Here is a 7,253-nt window from a genome sequence, read left to right on the forward strand (position 1 = left end):
AAGAAGATGTGGTATATATACACAATGGAGTACTACATGGCCATGAGAAAGAATGAAATATGGCCATTTGTAGAAAAGTGGATGGACCTCAAGGGTGTCATGCTAAGCGAAATAAGTCAGGCAGAGAAGGACAGAAACCATATGTTTGCACTCATAGGTCTAACAGGAAAACGGGAGAAATCTAATGGAGGACCAGGGGGAGGGGAAGAGGGAAAGAGAGTTGGGGAGAGAAAAGGACACAAAACTTGAGAGACTGTTGAATACTGAAAATGAACTGAGGGTTGAAGGAGAAGGGGGAGGGGGAAAAAGAGGTGGTGGTGATGGAGGAGGGCACTTATGGGGAAGAGCACTGGGTGTTGTATGGAAACCAATTTGATAATAAACTATTTTTAAAAAGTGGTGTCATAGACTGCAGTACAAATCAGTGCAATAGGGAGAGCAGAACAGATCTATGTATCAACTGTTGAAATTTAGGTTATAATAAAAGTGCTCTTTTAAATCCGTGGGACAATGTATAGTCTATGCAATAAATAGTGTGTGAAAAATTAGTTATTGATTCAGATAAAAAGGAAAAGTAGACTTATCTTAACCATCCTTAAACATAAACTGCAGATGAGTTAAGCAGCTGAATACAAAAGAAATTATAAAAGTATATGGAGACCATACTGAAATAATTTTTAAAAAATAAAGTTGGAGGTGGAAAGACCTCTTTAAACAAGACATAAATACCAGAAGCCATAAAAGAAAAAGATTGACAGATATAACCTCATAAAAATTAAAAATTATCTCTGCACAATGAAAGGCATGATAAGGCTAAAATATGAGTAACATACAAAGAAAACTATTTGCAGCATATTTAATGGATGACTGATTATTGTGTTGATTGTATACAGAGCTTCTATAAATCGTTTAAAAATAGAAATATGGGCAGGGGTTATAAATAGGCAATTTACAGGAGGAACATAAAAGGCCAATAAACACATGGAAAAATGCTCATCAACACTAAATTAGTATATAAAATATAAATGACAGAAGTAAATAAATATACATAAATAAAATATAAGTGACAGAAAATTTTGGTGGGGAAACAGCTACTTATGTTAGCTTAGTGGAAATTTTTGGAAGGCAATTTGGCGTTGATCTAGCCAAATATATAACTCACTCTGGTGATTACTGTTTGGAAATCAAAGCACTTCCAAGTAAGCTGACTCTACCTACAACTTCAGAGAAATGATGTATGACTAACAATGTTAAATGTCTCTAGGACATTCTATCTGTCTGTCCACAGTGATTGATGGTGCAGGAGTGGGCGTATGACCTAAGCTGATCAAATCAGAGAGAATCTCAAGACTTTTGCTTAGAATTCAGGACCAAAGCCCTTTTCCTGTCTTGTTGGAAGTGGATAAAGAAACATGATGTCCCATATTGGCAGCTAACTGGGATTAACGAGGTGAATTATCCTAAGGAGAAAGTAAATACTAGCGAAGGCAGAAGAGATAGATGGGAAGAAATGGGATCCATTGGATCAAGTCTTTTCTAAAGTAAGTTCCTCCCCTGGAGTTTGAGTTAAACCAGCCTATAATTTCCCTCCTCACATACAGTGGTCAGGATTGAGGCTTCTATCACTTGTAGCTCAAAAATTCCCAATTGATACATGCACATATGCTTTAGCTGGGTAGTTTAATTTCTATGAATCTGCTGTAAATAAATCTTTGGGCATATGCCCAAGAATGTATAATGCAGCACTGTTTATAATGAGTGAAAATTTGGAAATAAGCTAAGTATCAACCAACCAAAGAGTCACTAAATAAATTATGATAGATCCATACATGCAACATCATGCAGCTATTAAACAGAACAAAGGAGACCTCTATCACTAAACATATACATTATATATAATATACATACACTATATACATATACAATGTATGTGTATATATATATATATGTATATTTATAGTGTGTATAGAATGTGCATATAAATAGACATATATAGATCTAAATAAACAAAAAGAAGACTGGATGTTTGCCCACTAAACATTAGTTATCTCTGGGGAGAGGAATAAGAGTTGGGGGATGGTAGGGGAACATTCATTGTTCACCCCGTATATTTTGTATTATACATTACCCAAGTAATATTAACTTATTACCCAGGAACATTACCCAGGTTAACTTATTACATTGGTAATTATATGTATATATTTTTCCTTAAAAATAGGATACTATGCTGTATCTAAAACATGTTATGCCTTTCTCCTATAGGCTAGTGGTTCTAAACTTCGGTATTCATAATGACCATCCAAGGTGTTTCTTAGAAGTGAAGTTTCCTGGGCTCTGCCCTCAGTAAATGTGAATTGCTGGAGCAACATGGCTTGAAGTTTTCAGAGCACAACCAGATAGTCATTTAGATGCTATGCCGTGTGGGGAAGGAGTTTCAGTGGGACATAGACACATTGGGAGACAAAGCTCGGGCACTGTGGTAGTTTAGGTGAGAGATGGAAGCTTGAACAAAAACGGTACTAGCAGGATAATGAGATAATCTGGTTAAGAACTTAGAACATCATCTGACACATAGCAGCCACTCAATAAATGTTAGCCTCCACCTAACCACAAGCAGAAGAATAAAATTGGACCCCTGTCTTACTCACAAAAGTTAATTAAAAATGGATTAAAATATTCAACATAAAATATGAAACTATGAAACCCCTACAAGGAAACAGAAGAAATACTCTCCTTGACATCGGTCTCGCCGGCAGTTTCCTGGGGAGGACAACAAAAGCGAATATAAATAAGTGGGACTATGTCAAACTAAAAAGCGTCTCCACAGATAGAGAAACAATCAACAAAATGAAAAGGTAAACTATAGAATGGGAGAAAATATTTGCAACTGTGTGTCTGATAAGGGGTTAATATTCAAATACATATGGAGCTCATACAGCTGAATAGCAAAAAAAAAAAAGCCTCAAACTGCACAATTAAAAAATAGGCAGAGGAACTGAATAGATATTCTTGCCAAAGAAGACATACAAATGGCCAACGTGAAATACTGCTCAGCATCACTCATCGTCAGGGAGATGCAGATTAAAACCACAATGAGATACCACCTGACACCTGTTAGAATGGCTATCATGAAAAAGCCAGGAGGTAAGGGTTGGCAAGGATGTAGAACAAAGGGAACACTTGTACACTGTTGGCGGGAATGTGATCAGTGCAACCACTATGGAAAGCAGTATGAAGGTTCCTCAAAAAATTAAAAATAGAAATACTGTATGATCTATCAACACCACTTTTGAGTATATATCCAAAGGCAATGAAAACAGGATAGTGCAGAGATATCTGTACTCCCATGTTCACTGCAGCCTTATTCACAGTAGTTAAGATAGGGAAATAGCCTAAGTGTCCATCAACAGATGGATAAAGGAGATTATACACACACACACACACACACACATGTATATATAAAAATATATATACACCTACATATAAATCTTATATTTAGTCATATGTTTATATATACCATGTATATTATATTTAATCATATATAATGGAATATTATTTATCCATTAGAAAGAAGAAAATCCTGCCATTTGAGATGACTTTGATGCACCTTGAGAACATTATGCTAAGTGAAATAGACAGAAAAAGACAAATACTGTATGATATCAGTTATGTATGGAATCTAACAAACTGAATTCACAGAAACAGACAGTGGACTGGTGGTTCCCTGGGGCTAGGGTGGGGTGAGGGAAATGGGAAGATATTGGCCAAAGTGTATAAACCTCCAGTTATAAGTTTAACAAGTCCTAGGGATGTAATGTATAGCATGGTGATGATAAGTAAGAATACTGATTATATAGTTGAAAGTTGCCAAGAGAGGAAGTTTTAAATGTTCTTGCCACAACAAAGAAATAGTAATTAGGTGACAAGATGGAAGTGTTAGCTAATGATACAGTGGTAATCATTTTATAATATATATCAAATCAACATGTTGTACACCTTAAACTTGACACAATATTAACATATCAATTATATATCAATAAAGCTGGGAGAAAAGAAAAAAAAGAAATTTAGATTTAAGATGTAAATGTTATAACCATAAATGTTGTTTTCTGGGTACCTGGTTGGCTTAGCTGGTTAAGCATCTAATTCTTGGTTTTGGCTCATGTCATGCTATCACGGCTTGTGAGTTTGAGCCCTGCATTGGGCTCCACACTGTCAGCATGGAGCCTGCTTGGGATTCTTTCTCTCTGCCCCTTGCTCGCTCGTGCTCTCTCTCTCTCAGAATAAATAAACTTTAAAAAAAAAGTTGTTTTCAAATCCTAAGAAAATAAAGTTAGCTTCCAGCATTATCACAGTTTCTATGACTACCACTATAAAGGATTCTAAAAACATTTGAAAATAAAAATCACCAAGTAAGTAAGAACATAGGAGGCTTTAGTAAGGTATTAATTATATACTAATTAGATCATTAATATATGCATAGTTATATCAACATTAATGTTCTTATGTTTTCTATTTGTACCTACATTTGTGTAAAGTTCTATACCATGCAAACATAGAACATCCTTTCTTTTTAAATCTCATGAGCCAGAGTAAAAAAATTGACAAGAATAATCACAATACACAAAAAAGTAAAAATGATACAAAAACATCTTTAATAAATTAGAAAAACTAGAAATTAAGAAAATCTCAAAAAAAATGAAAGCCTTTGTTTCTTAGAAAGTAAGATATTCTTTTTGAAACAACTCTTGATTCAAAGACAAGATATGAATAAAAATTGCAGATCATCCAGAGAATAATAAGGCAAGCATTTTGTATTGGAAGTTGTGGGGCACAGCTAAGCAGTGTTTTCAGGAGATACATCCTAAATACCATCTAAAAGAGTGAAACAAAATGGAATTAAGTATTCAACTCGAGAAGTTTGAAAAGGACAACCAGGTAAATAAAAAGAAGGTGCACAGAAAAACAACAGAGATAAGAATAAGTAAGTTAGAAAATAGGAAAATGGCAGAACCAATAAATAAAGACAAAAGATTATTCTTTGAAATAAACAATAAATTAGGTTAAACAGAGGGCTAATTCAGCCAAGAAAAAAGGAGGAAAGCCCAAATATGAAAAATGAAAAGTGGTCAAAGGGCAAATAATCAAAAAACAAAAGAAATTGAAGGCAAGAGACGACTTTGCTCAAATCTTGGCAAACAAATGGATAGTTTGCTAAAAATGACAAACTTCTAAGGAAATGTAATTTACTTATCTTAAGTTCAGAAAAAAAAACTGAAACACCAAACAGATCGATTTTCATTAAAGATACAGAATTGTCTAGGATCTCTTCTTTGGAAAAACATCCGAAGTCTACTTCATCTTTAAAATGCAGATAATTCCAAAGCTATTTAAACTTCCCCAGCTCACAGAAAATAAGCGTAATGCTCTATGTTAAGTATAACAAATGAATCAGCTTCATTTACAAATATTGAGGCAAAATTATAAGTTAAATGTCAGCCAGGAGAATTCCACAGCACATTAAAATAATGAGATATCATGATTAAGTGGAATGCATTCCAGGGATGCAAAATGTGGCTCAATATGAGAAGAAAATCACATGACCATCGTCAGCTGCGCTGAAAGACATTTGGCAAAATTCAACATTTATTGTTGATAAAACCACTCAAAATTGGAAAATAAACAAAATACAAAGTCCAGAAAAAGATCTAAGTATGCAATGACAATCATAGATGCTAAAGATGCCATCCAAATCAGAGAGTAATAAATGGTAAGTTCACTGGCGAGTGGTACAAGGGTCTTCATAACTATTTTTTATTTTTTATTTTACGTTTTTCTTTTTAAATTTATTTATTTATTTATTATTATTATTTTTTTAAATTTACATTCAAGTTAGCATATAGTACAACAATGATTTCAGGAGTGAATTTCTTAATGCCTGTTACCCATTTAGCCCATCCCCCCTCCCACAACCCCTCCAGCAACCCTCTGTTTGTTCTCTATATTTAAGAGTCTCTTGTGTTTTGCTCCCCTTCCTGTTTTTGTATTATTTTGTATCCCTTCCCTCATGTTTATCTGTTTTGTATCTTAAATCCCTCATATGAGTGAAGTCATATGATACTTGTCTTTCTCTGACTAATTTTGCTTAGCATAATGCCCTCCAATTCCATCCATGTAGTTGCAAATGACAAGATTTCATTCATTTTGATTGCTGAGTAATGCTCCATTGTGTGTGTGTGTGTGTGTGTGTGTGTGTGTGCGTGTGTGCGCGCGCGCGCGCGCACGCCCCATCTTCTTTATCCATTCATCTGTCGATTGGCATTTAGGCTCTTTCCATACTTTGGCTATTGTTGAAAGTGCTGCTGTAATCATTGGGGTATATGTGCGCCTTCAGAACAGCATACATGGGTCCCTTGTAAGAATACCTAGGAGTGCAATTGCTGGGTCATAGGGGAGTTCTATTTTTAATTTTTTGATGAAACTCCATGCTATCTTCCAGAGTAGCTGCATCAGTTTGCATTCCCACCAGCAGTGCAAAAGAGATCCTCTTTCTCCGCAACCTTGCCAACATTTCTTGTTGCCTGAGTTGTTAATGTTTGCCATTCTGACAGGTGTGAGGTGGTATCTCATTGTGGTTTTTATTTGCATTTCCCTGATGATGAGTGATGGTGAGTGTTTTTTCATGTGTCAGTTGGCCATCTGGAAGTCTTCTTTGGAAAAGTATCTATTCATGTCTTTTGCCCATTCCTTCACTAGATTGTTTGTTTTTCGTGTGTGAGTTTGATAAGTTCTTTGTAGATTTGGATACTAACACTTTATCTGATATGTCATTTGCATATATCTTCTCCCACTCTGTTGGTTGCCTTTTAGTTTTGCTGATTGTTTCCTGCACTGTGCAGAAACTTTTTATTTTGATGAGGTCCCAATAGTTCATTTTTGCTCTTGTTGCCCTGGAGATGTGTTGAGTAAGAAGTCGCTGTGGCCGAGGTCAAAGAGGTTTTTGCCTGCTTTCTCCTCCAGGATTTTGATGGCTTCCTGTTCTACATTTAGGTCCTTCATCCATTTTGAGTTTATCTTTGTGTATGGTGTAAGAAAGCAGTCCATGTTCATTTTATGCATGTCACTGTCCAGTTTTCCCAGCACCATTTGCTAAAGAGACTTTTTTCCATTGGATATTATTTCCTGCTTTGTCAAAGATTAGTTGGCCATATGTTTGTGGGTCCATTTCTGGGTTCTCTATTCTATTCCGTTGA

The sequence above is a fragment of the Suricata suricatta genome, chromosome 10 (assembly GCF_006229205.1).
Source record: "Suricata suricatta isolate VVHF042 chromosome 10, meerkat_22Aug2017_6uvM2_HiC, whole genome shotgun sequence".
NCBI lineage: Eukaryota > Metazoa > Chordata > Mammalia > Carnivora > Herpestidae > Suricata > Suricata suricatta.